We start from the raw sequence: 20256 nt of genomic DNA, 5'->3' as shown, positions 1-20256 counted from the left end.
GACAATGAACCAACCCTTGAACATTTCTTCTTCTTAAGCCTGTCACCCCTACAGGGGGTGTTGGCCACCGACTCCAGCTCGCCAGAGTCCATGTCCTGGGCCAGTGTTTCACCTGGATGATAGAGGGTTGATCGCCTCTGTGGTTCCCATGGATTTTCGACTTTCACCACATGACTTCATATCGTACGTCTTCTAGGCAAAGATGCTTGCTCTCCCAGAGATGAGGTCTTTGGAGCCTCGGCTGCTGTTTCTGTAGTTCTGGATCTTTTATGGGATGGGGTTGCCAGTCCAATGCCTAACTCTTCTTTCACAGACAGGCTTGGGACCGTCTATGGCGGAGCTAACCCATGAACACCCTGTCACTATCTTTGCTGTCTTTTTGCACTGCTTATTTAATTTAGCATATTTAATATAGATATGTATTTCTCATTGTATACATTCTTATTGTAATTTATAGTCTTTTTATGTCCTGCACTGTACTGCTGCCACAAAACAACACATTTCACAACATATTTCAGTGATAATAAAGCTGATTCTGATTCTGAATTGACTAAGGAGGTTAAAAATGAAGCGAACAAGAAATATTGGCTCGGCATCCAGACAGGAAATCTTTGAACTAGCAGAAATTCAGCCTCTGACAAGAAGTTTAAGTTGAATGGAGCTAATTGTAAGCATCACTAAGAGGTGTATGTTGTACAAGATCAGTTGATGAAGAATAGGTACTGGATGATCAGTTAATGTGAATTCATAAGGTGACAAAAAAAAGTAAAATGTAAGTGAGCCATTTGAATATTGGAGTTAGACAGTTCTGTGAAAGCTAATTTTAACACTATTATTTTCATACATTTCTGTCTGGCACCTTGTGCGTGGGTCTGCATTATTCCAATGCTTCATTTACCCAATTCAGATCGTAACTGCTCGCGCTGCAGGTGGAGCGTTTAAAATAATTATCTCTCCTATAAACGCTTTATCCCATGATAACAGCTCTGATTCCTTTGAGGTCCCGCTAATACAGCTGCAAGGGCAAACTAACATGTTGTAAATACATAAATAGATGTGGAATTGGAAGAGGACAATGATCATTGTGGCAATTTAGACAGTGTTCATGAATATTGCATTAGAGATTATTTTACGGCAAAAGCATCTTTAATCAATTCATTGTGCAACATATCAAGGTTTTATTTAGAGAGATGGAAATTAAAATTTTTATTTCTTTTTTTTTTCAATTGATTACACAATTATAGATAATGGGTCTGATTTTCTTCTCTTCGGTGCTAGCTTTGATTTTGTTGGGAGGTTAGTAGCCTGACTTTCAACAGAGCACAAAAGGGCTAATTAATTTCCCATCCCATCACCGCGGCAGTCAAATGCAAAATCCTACCACTTGCTTCTGATAGGCACTGTACATCTCACAGTCAGGGAGGAGAAATGGGGAAGTTTCATTTTTTTTATTAGCGTTTGCTTCTTTCGGTTAGACTGCACTTAAGAGTATTGTAAGCAGTTTTGGGCCCCTTATCTGTGAAAGGAGGTGCTTGCATCGGAGAGGGTCTAAAGGAGGTTCACGAGAATAATCCCGGGAATGACAGGGTTAATATATGAGGGGCTTTTGATGGCTCTGGGCCTGTACTCACTGGAGTTTAGAAGAATTGGGGTGTGGGGGAATCTCACTGAAACCTACTGAATAATAAAAAGGCCTAGACAGAGTGGATGTGGAGAGGATGTTTCCTGTAGTGGGGAAGTCTAGGTCCAGAGGGCACAGCCTCAGAATAGAAGGTCGTCCCTTTAGAACAGAGATGAGGAGGAATTCCTTTAGCCAGAGCATGGTGAATCTGTGGAATTCATTGTCACAGAGAGCTGTGGAGGCCAATTCAATGGGTATATTTGAAGCAAAGGTTGTTAGGTTCTTGATTAGTAAGGATGTCGATTGTTACGGGGAGATGGCGGGAGTATGGGGTTGAGGGGAATAATAAATCAGCCATGATGGAATGGTGGAGCAGACTTGATGGGCTGCATGGCCTAATTCTTCTCCTATATTTTATGGTCTTGACATGTATTAAAATACTCCTGCTGAAACATTTGTAGTGTACACTGCCCTGTTTCTCATGGGCAAGGCACTTGCCACCACTGACCTGACAGTAATTATGGGAGACAGTAGAAGAGACTCGAAGTCGCTGCACAAGTAAGAAGGTATGTGGTGTGCTGACCTTCATTTGTAAGGGGATTAAGTTCAAGAGCCACAAGGTATTGTTGTGGCTCCAGAAAACCCTAGCTAGACCAGACTTGGAATACTCTGTTCAGTTCTGGTCACTTCATTGTGGAAGCTTGAGAGAGGGTGCAGAAAAGATTTACTAAGATGCTGCCTGGCTTAGAGGGCATGTTTAATGAGGAAAGGCTGAGTGAGCTAGGGCTTTCTCTTTGGATCAAAGGAGGATGAGAGGTGACTTGATAGAGGTGTACAGGATGATAAGATACACAGATCAGGTAGCTATCTAGTGACTTTTTCCCTGAGTGGAGATGGTTAATGCGAGGGGGCATAATTTTAAGGTAATTGAGGACAGTATAGGGGGGATGTCAGAGTTAGATTTTTAAATGTCTAATACCAGAGGGCATGGATTTAAGGTGAGGGAGGTAAGTTCGAAGGAGATGTGTGGAGCAAGTTGTTTAAACACACAGAGTGCTGGGTGCCTGGAATGTGCTGCCTGGTGTGACAATAGAGGAAAATATGATACAGGCATATAAGACAGGCACATGAAAGCGCATGAAATTGAAGGATGTTGACATTGTACAGGCAGAAGAGGTGAGTTTAGTTGGATATGTCAATTGTACATTAAACGGAGCAGCAAATTGCATCGTTTTGCGTCAATACCCAGCACAGTCTGAGGACTGTGTTGGGGCCAGCCCACAAGCGTTGCCATGCTTCCGGTGCCAATGCAGCATGCTGGTAACTCACTAGTCCTATACCTAAAAGTTATGCTTTGTAAATTTGGGAACTAATTGTAAGAAAAACATGGAAGCCAGAGAATACTTGTTATTCCCCAAGAGTAAAATATCCTCCACATCTTTCCTGACAAGAGGGTGGGTGGGAAGGGGGCTCTTTTTGCTTGGCAGGCGAGAGTTGTGGCTGTGAAACAATCTCATGTTCTGGGGCCTCCTCTGTGGTGGTTGTAGGAGTTAACTCTGAGACTGCAGGAAGAGTTCTGACAGCTCTGGACACCTTTCTTCTCTATTAATTTACTCTGCTCTCCTCAGCTGATCTCTAGATGGCATCAGGCACAATCTCCACTGTGTAGGAGAATGGTTCAGTCCTGTCCATAATTTTCCCAAGTACCCACTTTTGATCACCTCTGTAGTCCTTCACCAGAACTGCTTGTCCAGGAGTGAAACATCAAACTTCATTGTTTGATGAGTCCTCAATTTGTCTTAGCTATTTCTCTTGAGTATTCCTTCTGAGATTGGCTTTCAGGAGATCCAAGCATGAGTGTAAGGGATGACTCAGCAATAACATAGCTGGCAAGTCATTGTGAAGTGTGCTGCACTGCACAAAGCAAGGAAAAAATTGACAGGCTTCTGATTTGGTGTCAGTGTAGTGTGTTCTGCTGACATTGCTCACAGTGCCTTCTTTAGACTCTGGTCAAGCCTTACCATCAAGGTGGGTGGTATGGTGCAGATGTAATATGTCATTCCATTTATTTTCAGGAATGACTGAAACTGTTTACTAAACAGACTGTGGTCCATTGTCATTGACTAAATGTTCTGGAACACTAGTCCTTAATAAGATGCTTCTCAACACCTCAACAGTGTGCAAGGCAGTGGAGTTTATTGGGAACACTTCTGGCCACTTTATTGCTGCATCCACTACCACCAAGAAATTTATCCCTGTGAATGGTCCAGCAAAAGCCGCATGAATCATCTGCCAGGGCAATGCAGGCCATTCCCAGGAATGGGGTGGGGGCGCTGTTCTTGACCTCTTCTGGACACATTGGCATCCTGAACAGTGCATAGCGGCTGTCTGATCTGCTGATTTATCCCAGGCCATCAGACAAAGCTTTGGGCCAATGCTAACATGAGGAATTCTGCAGATGCTGGAAATTCAAGCAACACACATCAAAGTTGCTGGTGAACGCAGCAGGCCAGGCAGCATCTCTAGGAAGAGGTACAGTCGGCGTTTCAGGCCGAGACCCTTCATCAGGACTAACTGAAGGAAGAGTTAGTAAGAGAATTGATAGTGAGAGGGGGAGGGGGTGCTGGCAAAAGGGATATGAGAGGATCATGGGACAGGAGGCCCAGGGAGAAGGAAAAGGGGGAGGGGGGGGAAACCCAGAGGATGGGCAAGGGGTATAGTCAGAGGGACAGAGGGAGAAAAAGGAGAGAGAGAGAAAGAATGTGTGTATATAAATAAATAACGGATGGCATGAACATTGACTTCTCTAACTTCTGCTGATGCCCCACCTCCCCCTCGTACCCCATCCGTTACTTATTTATATACACACATTCTTTCTCTCTCTCTCTCCTTTTTCTCCCTCTGTCCCTCTGACTATACCCCTTGCCCATCCTCTGGGCTTTTCCCCCCCTCCCCCTTTTCCTTCTCCCTGGACCTCCTGTCCCATGATCCTCTCATATCCCCTTTGCCTATCACCTGTCCAGCTCTTGGCTCCATCCCGTCCCCCTCCTGTCTTCTCCTATCATTTTGGATCTCCCCCTCCCCCTCCCACTTTCAAATGTCTTACTAACTCTTCCTTCAGTTAGTCCTGACGAAGGGTCTCGGCCTGAAACGTCGACTGTAACTCTTCCTAGAGATGCTGCCTGGCCTGCTGCATTCACCAGCAACTTTGATGTGTGTTGTTTGAGCCAATGCTTTCATTTTGACCATGCTTAGCTGACTGGCCTGTAGATTCTCCATCACTTTACCTGTCAGCTTGAATAGTACAACTCTAAATCCCCACATAAGGCAACCCCCATCGAGAACAGGTTCATCACAGCACTGGCAAAAATGGGGAACTGGAATTTCTGCTGCACATTCCAGCCATTTTGGGTTGCCATGAAGAACTGAACCAGTGTGGAGTCATTTCTGGTTTTCCTTTGGATCATCTCTGCCTTAATAGGGAGCCTATCGATTTGCATTAGGATGAATATGTCAAGAGGATTGTCCTCTTTTCTAAATTTTTCAGATATTCCATTTTCCAAGGGTAAATGGTACAATCAGTCAATACGTCTATGATTAGTTGTCCTCTTGAATTAGATCTTGTAACTGTATCCTCCAAGAAACAGAGCTGTTCTCTGTATTTGTGCTGTTGCTGTTAGTGGCACAACCTTCTGTGGATTGAAATGTCCATCACTGAATCGTGGCTGAAGGATGGTTGTAGTTGGGAGCTGAATGTCCAAGGTTACACGTTGTGTCAGAGGGATAGGAAGGTAGGCAGAGGGGGAGGTGTGGCTCTGCTGGTAAAGAATGTCATCAAATCACTAGAAAGATGTGACATACGAATGGAAGATGTTGAATCGTTGTGGGTTGAGTTAAGAAAATGCAAGGGTAAAAGGACCCTGATGGCAGATTTTGGGAGGTGGACAATAGATCACACAGGAAATAGAAAAGGCGTATCAAAAGGGCAATGTTATGATAGTCATGGGAGATTTTAACATGCAGGTCAATTGGGAAAACCATGTTGTTAATGGATCTCAAGAGAGTGAGTTTTTGAATGCCTAAGAGATGGATTTTTAGAGCAGTTTGACATTGAACCTACTAGGGGATCAGATATACTGGATTGGGTGTTATGTAATGAACTGGAGGTGATTAGGGAGCTTAAGGTACAAGAACCCTTAGGAACGAGTGATCACAATATGATTGAGTTCAACTTGAAATTTGATAGGAAGAAAGTACAGTCTGATGTACAAGTATTTCAGTTGAGTAAGGGAAATTACAGTGGTATGGGAGTGGAGTTGGCCAAAGTAAATTGGAAGGAGCTGCAGGGATGTCAGTAGATCAGCAATGGCGTGTGTTTCTGGGAAAAATGAGGAAGGAGCAGGACATGTGTATTCCAAAAGTGAAGAAATACTCAAATGGCAAAATTGTACAACCGTGGCTGACAGGGGAAGTCAAAGCTAATGTAAAAACAAAAGAGAGGTCATATAACAAAGAAAAAAATTAGTGGTAGGATAGAGGATTGGGAAGTTTTTAAAAACCTACAGAGAGCAACTAAAAAAAAACCATTAGAAGGGAAAAAAATGAAACTTGAAAGCAAGCTAGAAAATAATATCAAAGTGGATATTAAAAGCTTTCTCAAGTATGTAAAACTTAAAAGAGAGATGAGAGTGGTTATAAGACCACTAGAAAATGAGGCAGGAGAAATAATAACAGGGCAAGGAGATGGCAGATGAGCTAAATGAGTATTTTGGATCAGTCTTCACTGTGGAAGACACTAGCAGTGTACCAGATGTTGTAGTGTGTGAAGGAAGAGATGTGGGTGCAGTTACTATTACAAGGGAGAAGGTGCTCAAAAAGCTGAAAGACCTAAATATACATAAGTCACCTGGACCAGATGACAGGGTTCTGAAAGAGGTAGCATTAGAAATTGGGGTACCCATGAAGCCTTTCCCATGGGTAGGTATGGCCGCAAGGTAGCGGAGGTTTAAAATCAGAGTTTTCCTTTTTACATATAACCCACGATGGATGCTTAATCAAACAATATATTTATAATATTACCCAGATATCACTGAAATATTGAATACACTAAACATATGTCTTTGGATCTCACCCGAGTTGTTCCTTCTTCCACCTATCACCTCCCAGCTTTTCGCTTAATCCCCGTTCACCCACCTATTTATCTTCCCCCTCACCTGGTTTCACCTAGCACCTTCCAGCTTGTAATCCTTCCTCTCCCCCATATATTCTTAATACTTTTCAGTCCTGATGAAGGGCCTGAAACTTTGATTCCTTATTCCTCTCCATAGAACCTGCAGAAATGCTCCAGCATTTTGTATGTGCTACTCTGGATTTCCAGCGCCTGCAGAATCTCTGGTATCTCTGGAATTACTCTTGTGTCACAAATAGAATATTTTAATATCCAACCCCATGAGTTTGGAATTCAATTCTGACATCCTTTCTAAGCAAGTTTATATGTTACTTTCCATGTGCACATGGGTTTCCTCTGGGAGCTCCAGTTTCCTCCCTCAGTCCAAGAAGTACTGATTAGTAGGTTAATTGATCATTGTACATTGTGCTGTGATTAGTCTAGGGTTAAGTTGGCGAGTTGCTGGATAGAGAGGCTCAAAGGGCCGAGGGGGCCGATTCCACACTGTATCTCCAAATAAAAATAAAAACTCATCAACTACCATTTCCAAAGCATGTTCAGCAATTACGAAAATCTATCAATTCAGAATTTAGAATAAGAAATTAATTTTCATTTACAATTTTAGTTCCTATGAGTAAGCAAGCACTTAAACTGCAAAATAGCACTTATACCCCATAGGGCAAGTGTAGGATTAATGATGAGTGAAAGGAATTGCACATCATTGACATAATCTAGTGATAGGCAACATTAGATCATCTCATTCAACCACCTCAGTAGAGGTAATCACATTGAGATTCTGGGCTCTGAATCAGAACTTGCTATAGTTCTGCAAAATCAAAGATAAAATACAAACCTGCATATGCTTATGCACAGGAAATGACGTTAAACACTCCTTAATCTTCAAGAAATCCTGAAAATATTCACTGCTTTTCTGGGACTGTAGTCACTCAATGTCATAGGCAGGAAGTAAAGATTAAAGGTTAGCTTTATTTGTCACTGTACATCGAAACATACAGCACAATGTGTTGCTTGTGTCAACGACCAATACAGTCTGAGCATGTGCCTACAGGGGCAACATGTTTGGACACCAAAATACATGTCCACAACTGACTAACCCTAACCCATTCATCTTTGGAATGTGGAAGAAAACTGGAACACCCAGAGGAGACCTACATGGTAACTGGGAGAATACACAAACTTCTACAGACAACAGTGGGAATTGAATCCCAATCACGATGATGAGCGCGACAAAGAACTATGCAAAACACTATGCTTCCATCTGTATTCACTTAAGCCCATCACCCCTACAGGGGAACAGTCCACCAACAGAACCTCACCAGAGTCCTCTCTCCTTGGCTTATAGAAGGTTGATTGGCCCTGTGAATTTTGCTTTCACCACACTACTTCATATATCTTCTAAGCGAAGATCCATCCTCTCCCAGGATTGAAGGCTTTGGAGCTTTTGTTAACATTTCTGTAGCTCTGGGCTTTTAAGGGATGGGGTTGCTAGCCCCATGTCCAACCCTTGTCCTTTCACAGCCAAGCTTGGGACCGTCCATGGTAGAGCTACTAATCTACCATGCCACGTATTTAATATGTGTGTCCTACATAATTATATTCAATAGAAAATAAATAATGGCAATTCATTTCCTCAAAGTAGCAGCAATGTGGTAATTGGTTCTAATAATGTTGTCTGGTAGATACACATCAGTCAGAAGGCTTCTTGGATGAAGCAGTATTCTACCTTTAAGGTCAATTGATCTCAAAGACCGTAAAGTGTCATTAGACTAACGGAACACTCCGACTCAGAAACAGGCCCTTTGGCTCATCTAGTCTGAGCTGAACCATTAATCTGCCTAGTCCCATTGACCTGTACCTGGACCATAGTCCTCCATACACCTATCCAAATTTTTGTTAACTGTTGAGATCGAACCTGCATTCACCACTTGCACTGGCAGCTCATTCCACACTCTCATCACCCTCTGAGTGAAGAAGTTACCCCTCAAGTACCGCTCAAAGATTCCACCTTTCACATTGAATCCATGACCTCTAGTTGTAGTCTCTGTTGTGTCTGTGCACAACTACATATCAATTAAATAAAAAGCATACGTGTGGGAGGTGGCTTTAACTGGTGCATTCACATTGCAGTAAGAGAGAACACAATGTACATGCGTAGACAACAGTGCACGTGCGGACAACAGATCAATACATAGTGCTAACAGGAGGAGTCGTTGCTCTAAAAGAAATAGATCCATACATTACACTTCCTCCCTCTTTAGATGAATGCAACATAAAACTGTGTATGTACAATTTCCCTTTCATAAATCCATATTCCAAATAAACATGCTTTCACAACAACAGTCTGAAACAACTTCACAGTTCTAAAGTTGTCTTTTGGGGGCACTCTGTATCTTTCAGGATAGCACCCCTGGGCCTGTGGAGTGGCATCAGGTTTGGTCAGTGTCTTGTCTAAGGCAACGTTCTCGGTTTCCGGTGTCTTATTGCCGTCAGTGACATCATCACTGAGAGGTAAGTCCGGTGACTGTAATGTGTCCATCTTGTTGGATGCAGTCGACTCAGGTGTGTTCTTCGGTTGAGCATCCAGCATCTGGTCAACATGACATCTCCATGTCTGATCTCCAACATCCACTGTGTACATCAGTGTTCCAGCTCTTGTAGCTAACCTACTGGGTGTCCACTTATCTTCTTGGTAATCATGCGCTGTCCAATATTGAAGTTCCTTGCTGCTTCACTTGGCAACTGACTGAACTGTTTATTCTGTACTTCCCTCCAGAAGTCTGGTTTCTGGAGGTCTATGCGAGGTCTCAGATTCCTGTTCGTGAATAGCTTTGCAGGTATTTGATTTGTTGTCACATGAACAAAGTTCCAATACACAAAAAGGAAATTGTTCACCTTGCACTGTAGAGGAACGTCCTCCATGTCCACCGCTTTAATGGACTTCTTGAAGGTTTGGATAAACCTTTCAGCTCACCCATTCATTGCTAGGTTGTGAGGAGCTGACTTGAAATGTCTGATGCCATTTTTCTTCATGAATAGTCAGAATTCTTCTGATGTGTATTATGGTCTGTTGTCACTCACAGTTTGTACTGGTAAGCCGCTTCTGGCAAAGGTAGTCCTCAGAGCGGAGACAGTCTTTTCTGATGTGGTTGACTCCATTGGTATGACCTCCGGCCATTTCAAATGAACATCCACAGCAATCAGAAACATGGAGTCCATGAATGGCCCAACAAAGTCAATATGTACTTTTTGCCATGGTGATGATGGCCACTCCCATGGGTGTAATGGTGCCTGTGAGGGTGCTTTTTAAACTTTTTGGCAGCCCAAGCAGCTTTAGGCTGTCTTCGATCTGTTTATCTATTCCCTTCTGAAACACCTTCTGATTAGCATTAAGCAGCCATGACAGCCTCTGGTTAGTGCTACCATTTGGGCTGCCATTGCCTGTTGATGCCTCACTGAGAGCTTTGACTGTGTGTTAGTCTAGTTAGATTTTTCTCAGCCATTCACATCCGAAAATTGCTGGCCCACTTTTCAATACATAAAGCTCTATGTGTCATATTTACCTTCATTTTGCCTTTGGGAGACACTTTTTCATCTGTGTAGATCTTTAGCATCATCGAGGTCTTCTGTAATGGTATCTTAGAAAACAGTTTGTTGTAGTCAGCCTCTGAAATTATATTCAAAGCTGACCCTGTGTCAGTTCCATTTTCAGTTTTACACCAGACACATCTATAGTGATCCATATGATTTTGCGATCTGCTTCAGTAATACTATGCAATTCTCGGCATAACAACTCACCTTCGTACAGGCAGAGACTGAAAACTGCAGAATGATTAGAAAGGCTGGCTCTGTTATAGGAGCCAAACTGGACACACTGGAGGCTGTGGTTGAACAAAGGACGCTCCAGAAAACCCTGGCAATTCTGGACAATGTTTCTCGCCCTCTGCATACCACCTTTAGCTGAACAGAGAAGGGTTTTCAGTTATAGACTAAGACAACTGTACTTCTCCAAAGAGTTGATTGTGGATTTCAGGAAGGGTAAGATGAGGGGACATGAACCAATCCTCACAAAGGGATCAGAAATGGAGAGAATGAGCAATTTCAAGTTCCTGGGTGTCATTATCTCTGACGATCTAACTTGGTACCAACATATTGATGCAGCTATAAAGAAGGCAAGACAGCCGCTATATTTCATTAGGAGTGTGAGGAGATTTGGTTTTTCACCTAAAACACTCGAAGGCTTCTACAGATGTATTGTGGAGAGCATTCAGACAGGACTGAAAGAAGCTACAGAAAGTTGTGAAGTTAGTCAGCTCCATCATGGCCTCTGTAATATCCAAGATATCTTCAAGGATAGTACATCCTTGAAAGGTGGCATCCATTATTAAGGACCCCCATCACTTAGGACATGCCCTCTTCTCATTGTTACCATTAGGAAGGAGGTACAGAAGCCTGAAGGCACACACTCTGTGATTCAGGAACAGTTTCTTCTTCCCCTCTGCCATCCGATTCCTAAATAGATATTGAACCCATGAACAGTACCTCACTTTTTTACTATTTCTATTTTTGCACGACTATATTTTATTTAACTATTTAATATATACTGTATACAGTGCCTATAAAAAGTACTCACCCCCTTTGGAAGTTTGCATGTTTTATTGTTATACAACTGTAAGGGGTTTCGTCTTTTATGTTACTGCGGAGGCTAATTAAAATGGCTTCTTTGTTATGTTATAATCGGGAATCCTTCTTTGTTATGTTAAACGCTGAGAAAGCTTTGCGCTAGCAGCTTGTTGTGGGCTTAGGGGGTGATAAGAGGATGTTATGAACCAATTGGGATAGTTGTTATGACTTTGGTGTATCTGGAAGATATGCATGAGCGGGGTTTTGAGGCAGAAGGCGAGAGAGCGAGATAGAGAATGGACCAGGTACTGTGATGTCCGCTAACGGGGTCGGACCCTGAGGAGGGTGTTTGGCGAGGAGACAGAGACGGACTCGTGTGGAGCGTCTGGTCGACCACCGTTGTTGGTCCCAGGCGGCCGGTCAAGGTGGTCCGAGGGGCCGCAGGGTGAAGAAGAAGGTTCTAGAGCTCCAACTGTTTTGTGCACAAAGAGATTGAACTTTGATAAGTGTGGTGCCTTTTATTTTCCTTTTATATTTTATTCTGTATTAATTATATAGTTCCAGTAATATCTATAAACTGTAAATCATTTAATTGCACCTGGTGTATTGTCTATTATTTGGGCGGGGTGGGGTACATCACACAGCATCCACACAAACTAATTACCCAGTTTGGCGGGGCCAAGGCTGTTTCCCTAGACGACAGCGAGCCGAGCGACCCTGTGGGTGGCCGGCGGGGGGGCTACACAACACTGAATCACAGTGGATTTAATTTGGCTTTTTTTGGACACTGATCAACAGAAAAAGACTTTTCCATATCAAGTAAAAACAAATCTCTACAAAGTGATCTAAATTTAATTACAAATATAAAACACAAAATAGTTGATTGCATTAAGTATTCACCCCCTTTAATATGACACACCAAATCATCACTAGCGTAGTTAATTAGTTTCAGAAGTCACATTAGTATCGTGGCGCAAAAACTACACCATAAAGACAAAAGAACACTCCAAGCAACTCCATGAAAAGGGATTGAAAAGCACAAGTCAGGAGGGGGGTATAAGTAAATTTCCAAGGAACTGTATATCCCTTGGAGTACAGTTAAGTCAATCATCAAGTGAGCTATGACAGCTCTGGAGGGGTTACAAGCTTCAGTGGCTGAGATGGGAGAGACTGCTAATACAACAGCTGTTGTCTGGGTGCTTCACCAGTCGCAGCTTTATGGACGAGTGGCAAAGAAAAAGCCACTGTTGAAAAAGACTCACATGAAATCTTGGATAGTTTGCCAGAAGGCATGTGGGAGACTCTGAAGAGGTTCTATATCTGATGAGACCAAAATTGAGCTTTTTGGCTATCAGACTAGGTGCAATGTTTATCATAAGCCAAACACCACACATCATCAAAAACACACCATGCCTACTCTGAAGGATGGTGGTGGCTGTATCATGCTGTGAGGATGCTTTTTTTTTTTTTAAGTACAGCACAGTACAGGCCCTTCGGCGCATAATGTTGTGCCAACTCTCAAACCCTGCCTCCCATATAACCCCCCACCTTCCAATTCCTCCATATACCTGTCTAGTAGTCTCTTAAACTTCACTAGTGTATCTGCCTCCACCACTGACTCAGGGTGTGCATTCCATGCACCAACCACTCTCTGAGTAAAAAAACCTTCCTCTAATACCCCCCTTGAACTTCCCACCCCTTACCTTAAAACCATGTCCTCTTGTATTCAGCAGTGGTGCCCTGGGGAAGAGGCGCTGGCTATCCACTCTATCTATTCCTCTTATTATCTTGTACACCTCTATCATGTCTCCTCTCATCCTCCTTTTCTCCAAAGAGTAAAGCCCTAGCTCCCTTAATCTCTGATCATAATGCATACTCTCTAAACCAGGCAGCATCCTGGTAAATCTCCTCTGTACCCTTTCCAATGCTTCCACATCCTTCCTATAGTGAGGCGACCAGAACTGGACACAGTACTCCAAGTGTGGCCTAACCAGAGTTCTATAGAGCTGCATCGCGACTCTTAAACTCTATCCCTTGTCTTATGAAAGCTAACACCCCATAAGCTTTCTTGACTACCCTATCCAGCTGTGAGGCAACTTTCAGGGATCTGTGGACATGTACCCCAGATCCCTCTGCTCCTCCACACTACCAAGTATCCTGCCATTTACTTTGTACTCTGCCTTGGAGTTTGTCCTTCCAAAGTGTACCACCTCACACTTCTCCGGGTTGAACTCCATCTGCCACTTCTCAGCCCACTTCTGCATCCTATCAATGTCTCTCTGCAATCTTCGACAATCCTCTACACTATCTACAACACCACCAACCTAGTGTTGTCTGCAAACTTGCCAACCCACCCTCCTACCCCAACATCCAGGTCGTTAATAAAAATCACGAAAGTAGAGGTCCCAGAACAGATCCTTGTGGGACACCAATAGTCACAATCCTCCAATCTGAATGTACTCCCTCCACCATGACCCTCTGCCTTCTGCAGGCAAGCCAATTCTGAATCTACCTGGCCAAACCTCCCTGGATCCCATGCCTTCTGACTTTCTGAATAAGCCTACCATGTGGAACCTTGTCAAATGCCTTACTAAAATCCATATAGATCACATCCACTGCACTACCCTCATCTATATGCCTGGTCACCTCCTCAAAGAACTCTATCAGGCTTGTTAGACACGATCTGCCCTTCACAAAGCCATGCTGACTGTCCCTGATCAGACCATGATTTTCTAAATGCTTATAGATCCTATCCCTAAGAATCTTTTCCAACAGCTTTCCCACCACAGATGTAAGGCTTACTGGTCTATGATTACCCGGACTATCCTTACTACCTTTTTTGAACAAGGGGACAACATTCGCCTCCCTCCAGTCCTCCGGTACCATTCTCATGGACAATAAGGACATAAAGATCCTAGCCAGAACAATCTCCTCCCTCACCTCGTGGAGCAGCCTGGGGAATATTCCGTCAGGCCCCGGGACTTATCCGTCCTAATGTATTTTAACAATCCTAACACCTGCTCTCCCTTAATATCAACATGCTCCAGAACATCAACCTCACTCATATTGTCCTCACCATCATCAAGTTCCCTCTCATTGGTGAATACCGAAGAGAAGTATTCATTGAGGACCTCACTCACTTCCACAGCTTCCAGGCACATCTTCCCACCTTTATCTCTAATCGGTCCTACCTTCACTCCTGTCATCCTTTTTTTCTTCACATAATTTAAGAATATCTTGGGGTTTTCCTTTACCCTACTCGCCAAGACCTTCTCATGCCCCCTTCTTGCTCTTCCCAGCCCCTTCTTAAACTCTTTTCTTGCTTCCCTATATTCCTCAATAGACCCATCTGATTCTTGCTTCCTAAACCTCATGTATGCTGCCTTCTTCCACCTGACTAGATTTTCCACCTCACTTGTCACCCATGGTTCCTTCACCCTACCATTCTTTATCTTCCTCACCGGGACAAATTTATCCCTAACATCCTGCAAGAGATCTCTAAACATCGACATGTCCATAGTACATTTCCCTGCAAGAACATCATCCCAATTCACACCAACAAGTTCAACCGCAGCAGGTGCTGCAAGGCTTGTGAAGGTAGAGGGTAAAGTGAATGTGGCAAAGTACCATGGAAATCCTGGTGCAGTCTGCAAGAGAACTGTGACTTGGGAGAAGATGTGTGTTCCAGCAAGATAGCGGTCCCAATCACCAGCCAAAGCTACACAGGAATGGCTTAAAAACAACAAACATGATGTCCTGGAGTGGCCAAGTCAGACCTATCCACACAGACTCAATCAAGGCTGTAATTGCTGTCAAAGTTGCATTTGACTTGAAGGGGTTGAATAATTATGCAATCAATTATTTTATGTTTTATATTTGTAATTAATTTAGAGTACTTTGTTTTCACTTTGACATGGAAGAGCCTTTTTTCTGTTGATCAGTGTCAAAAAAAATTAAATCCACTGTGATTCAATGTTGTAAAACAATAAAACATGAAAACTTCCAAGGGATGGTGAACACTTTTTACGGGCACTTTTTTTCTATATTTATCATGTATTGCATTGTACTGTTGCTGCTAATTTAACAAATTTCATGACATATGTCGGTGATACTAAACCTGATTCTGACCTTCCAGGCCATCAACAGATGATATAGAAGATGATCAGATGATACTACATCTGCATGAAGTGCACTGAACTGCTGCTCCTTAGAGACCATGTTAAGGAACTGGAGCTGCGGATCGAAGACCTTCAGCTCATACAGAAGAATGAGGAGGTGATAGATAGGATCTACAGGGAAGTAGTCACCTTAAGTTGCAGGAGGCAGGTTCCTGGATGACTGTCAGAGAGGGAAGGGGAATAGGCAGTCAGTGTGGAGTATCCCATGGCAATTCCTCTCACTAAGTATACTGCATAGGATACTGTTAAGGAGGACAACCTTTCGAAGGGGGAACTGTGGCCACTGAATCTGGCACTGTGATAGGGGATTCCATAGTTAGAGAAATAGACATGAGATTCTGCGGATGTGAAGGAGACACCCAGTGACATAGGATTGGAAAATGTAGAACCCTTGGTAGAGTTAAGAAACTGCAAGGATAAAAAGACCCTGATGGGAGTTATATACAGGTGTCCAAGTAGCCAGGATGTGGACTATACATTTTAACAGAAGAAAGAAAAGGCATGTAAAAAAGGGTAATGTTACTATAGTCATAGGGGATTTCAATATGTATGTAGTTTGGGAAAATCAGGTTGGTGCCGGTTTCCAAGAGGGGGAATTTGTAGAATGCATATGAAATGGTTTTTAGAGCAGCTTATGATTGAGCCACTAGGGGATCAGATATCCTGGATTAGGGAGCTTCAAGCAGTGATCATAATATGATAGAATTCACTCTGTAGTTTGAGAAGAGAAAGTAAAAACTGATGTATCGGTATTACAGTGGAGCAAAGGCATGAGAGGAGGAGCTGGCCAAAGTTGATTGGAAGGGGACTCTAGCCAGGGATGGCAGACAGTAATGACTGGAGTTTCTGGGTGCAACTCGGACGGCGCAGGATAGATACTTCACAAGGACGATGAAGTATTCTAAAGGGAGGATGAATCAACTATGGCTAACAAGCAAAGTCAAAGAAAGCATAAAAGGTAAAGTTAGGGCATATAATATAGCATAAATTAGTGGGAAGGTAGAGATTGGGAAGCTTTTAAAAACCAACAGAAGGCAACTAAAAAAAAGCCATAAAGAGAGACATGATGAAATATGAAGGATATAAAAGACGATGCAAGAAGTTTCTTCAGTTATATAAAGTATGAAAGAGAGGCAAGAGTAGATACCAGACCCCTAGAAAATGATGCTGGAGTGGTAGCAATGGGGTAAGAAGAAATGGTATACAAACTTAATGATAATGTCTCCACTGTGGAAGACACTAGCAGAGAGCCAGAAATGCAATAGCATCAGGGAGTGGAAGTGAGTGCAGTTGTTATTACTAGGGAGAAGGGTGTTTGTGTGGCTGAAAGATGTTAAGGTAGATAAGTCACCTGGGGACAGTGGACTACAACCCAGTGTTCTGAAATAGGCTGCTGAAGAGTTTGAGGCGTTATTAATAATCTTTCAAGAATCACAAGATTCTGTAATGGTTCCTGGGGGGGGGCTAGACAATTACAAAAGTCACCCTATTGTTTAAGAAGGGAGGGAGTCAAAAGAAAGGAAATTAAATGGGTCAGTTAGCCTCACTTCAGTTGTTGTAAAGATGTTGGAGTCTATTATTAAGGATGAGGTTTCGGGGTACTTGGAGACGCATGACAAAATAGCCAAAGTCTGCATGGTTTCCTGAAGGGAAAATCTTGTCTGAAAAATCTGTTGGAATTCTTTGAGGAAATAACAAGCAGGATAGACAAAGGAGAAACAGTGGATGTTGTTTATTTGGATTTCCAGAAGGCATATGAGAAGGTGCTGCAAATCAAGCTGCTTAACAAAATAAAAGCCCATTGTATTACAAAAAAGACATTAGTGTGGATGTAAGATTGGCTGACAGGCAAGAGACAGAGTGGCAATAAAGGGGGCCTTTTCTGGTTGGCTGCCTGTGACTAGTGATATTCTGCAGCGGTAGGCGTTAGGACTGCTTCTTTTCATGTTATATGTCAATCAATTGGATGATGGAATTGATGACTTTGTGGCCAAGTATGTGGATGATATGAAGATAGATGGAGGGGTAGGTAGCACTGAGGGAGTAGGGTGCCTGCAGAAGGAGTTAGACAAATTGAGAGAATGGTATTGCACTTTGGTAGAAGGAATAAAGGCATGGACTATTTTCTGAATGTGGGAGGAAAAAAATCAGAGGTGCAAAGGGACCTGGGCGTCCTTGTGCAGGATTCCCTAAAAGTTAATTTACAGGTTGAGTTGGTGGTAAAGAAGGCAAATGCAATGTTAGCATTCATTTTAACAAGACTAGAATACAAAAGCTAAAATGTGATGCTGGGTACTTACAAGGCATTGGTCAGATGGCACTTGGAATATTGTGAGCAGTTTTGGGCCCCTAATCTAAGAAAGGGTATGTTGGCATTCGAGAGGGTCCAAAGGAGGTTCAAGAGAATGATCTCAGGAATGAAAAGGTTAACAGATGAGGGGCATTTCATGGCTGGTCCTGTACTGGCTGGTATTTAGAAGAATGAGAGGGAATCCCATTGAAACTTAGTAAATATTGAAAGGCCTAAATAATGTTTCCAATAGTTGGGGAGTCTAAGACCAGAGCACACAGCCTCAGAATAGAGGGATGTCCATTTAGAACAGAGATGAGGAAATATTTTAGTCAGAAGGTGGTGAATCTGTGGAATTGTCAGTGATAGCTATGCAGGCCAAGTCATTGGGTATATTAAAGATGGAGGTTGATAGGATCCTAATTAATCAGGGTGTCAATTGTTACAAGGGGAAGGCAGGAGAATGGGGTTGTGGTGCATGATAAATCAGCTGTGATGGAATGGTAGAGAGACTCGATGGGCCAATTGACCTAATAGTGCTATAGTCTTAAAAGGAAGGTCGTTTCCAAAGAAAATGCCTATCAATATTTTTGTAAAGGTTACATAGAACATAGAATAGTACAGCACAGTACAGGCCCTTCAGCCCACAATGTTGTGCCGGCCCTCAAACCCTGCCTCCCATATAAACCCCCACCTTCCAATTCCTCCATATACCTGTCTAGTAGTCTCTTAAACTTCACTAGTGTATCTGCCTCCACCACTGACTCAGGCAGTGCATTCCACGCACCAACCGCTCTCTGAGTAAAAAACCTTCCCCTAATATCCCCCTTGAACTTCCCACCCCTTACCTTAAAGCCATGTCCTCTTGTATTGAGCAGTGGTGCCCTGGGGAAGAGGCGCTGGCTATCCACTCTATCTATTCTTCCTATTATCTTGTACACCTCTATCATGTCTCCTCTCATCCTCCTTCTCTCCAAAGAGTAAAGCCCTAGCTCCCTTAATTTCTGATCATAATGCATACTCTCTAAACCAGGCAGCATCCTGGTAAATCTCCTCTGTACCCTTTCCAATGCTTCCACATCCTTCCTATAGTGAGGTGACCAGAACTGGACACAGTACTCCAAGTGTGGCCTAACCAGAGTTTTATAGAGCTGCATCATTACATCACGACTCTTAAACTCTATCCCTCGACTTATGAAAGCTAATACCCCATAAGCTTTCTTAACTATCCTATCCACCTGTGAGGCAACTTTCAGGGATCTGTGGACGTGTACCCCGAGATCCCTCTGCTCCTCCACACTACCAAGTATCCTGCCATTTACTTTGTACTCTGCCTTGGAGTTTGTCCTTCCAAAGTGTACCATCTCACACTTCTCCGGGTTGAACTCCATCTGCCACTTCTCAGCCCACTTCTGCATCCTATCAATGTCTCTCTGCAATCTTTGACAATCTTCTACACTATCTACAACACCACCAACCTTTGTGTCGTCTGCAAACTTGCTAACCCACCCTTCTACCCCCACATCCAGGTTGTTAATAAAAATCACGAAAAGTAGAGGTCCCAGAACAGATCCTTGTGGGACACCAATAGACACAATCCTCCAATCTGAATGTACTCCCTCCACCATGACCCTCTGCCTTCTGCAGGCAAGCCAATTCTGAATCTACCTGGCCAAACCTCCCTGGATCCCATGCCTTCTGACTTTCTGAATAAGCCTACCATGTGGAACCTTGTCAAATGCCTTACTAAAATCCATATAGATCACATCCACTGCACTACCCTCATCTATATGCCTGGTCACCTCCTCAAAGAACTCTATCAGGCTTGTTAGACACGATCTGCCCTTCACAAAGCCATGCTGACTGTCCCTGATCAGACCATGATTCTCTAAATGCCTATAGATCCTATCTCTAAGAATCTTTTCCAACAGCTTTCCCACCACAGACGTAAGGCTCACTGGTCTATAATTACCCGGACTATCCCTACTACCTTTTTTGAACAAGGGAACAACATTCGCCTCCCTCCAATCCTCTGGTACCATTCCCGTGGACAACGAGGACATAAAGATCCTAGCCAGAGGCTCAGCAATCTCTTCTGTCGCCTCGTGGAGCAGCCTGGGGAATATTCCGTCAACACCTCCTCTCCCTTAATATCAACATGCTCCAGAACATCAACCTCACTCATATTGTCCTCACCATCAACTAGTTCCCTCTCATTGGTGAATACCGAAGAGAAGTATTCATTGAGGACCTCGCTCACTTCCACAGCCTCCAGGCACATCTTCCCACCTTTATCTCTAATCAGTCCTACCTTCACTCCTGTCATCCTTTTTTTCTTCACATAATTGAAGAATGCCTT

The sequence above is a fragment of the Mobula birostris genome, chromosome 10, assembly GCF_030028105.1.
Source record: "Mobula birostris isolate sMobBir1 chromosome 10, sMobBir1.hap1, whole genome shotgun sequence".
Lineage (NCBI taxonomy): Eukaryota > Metazoa > Chordata > Chondrichthyes > Myliobatiformes > Myliobatidae > Mobula > Mobula birostris.
The sequence above is the reverse complement of the archived record's forward strand: the minus strand, read 5'-3'. Positions refer to the sequence as shown.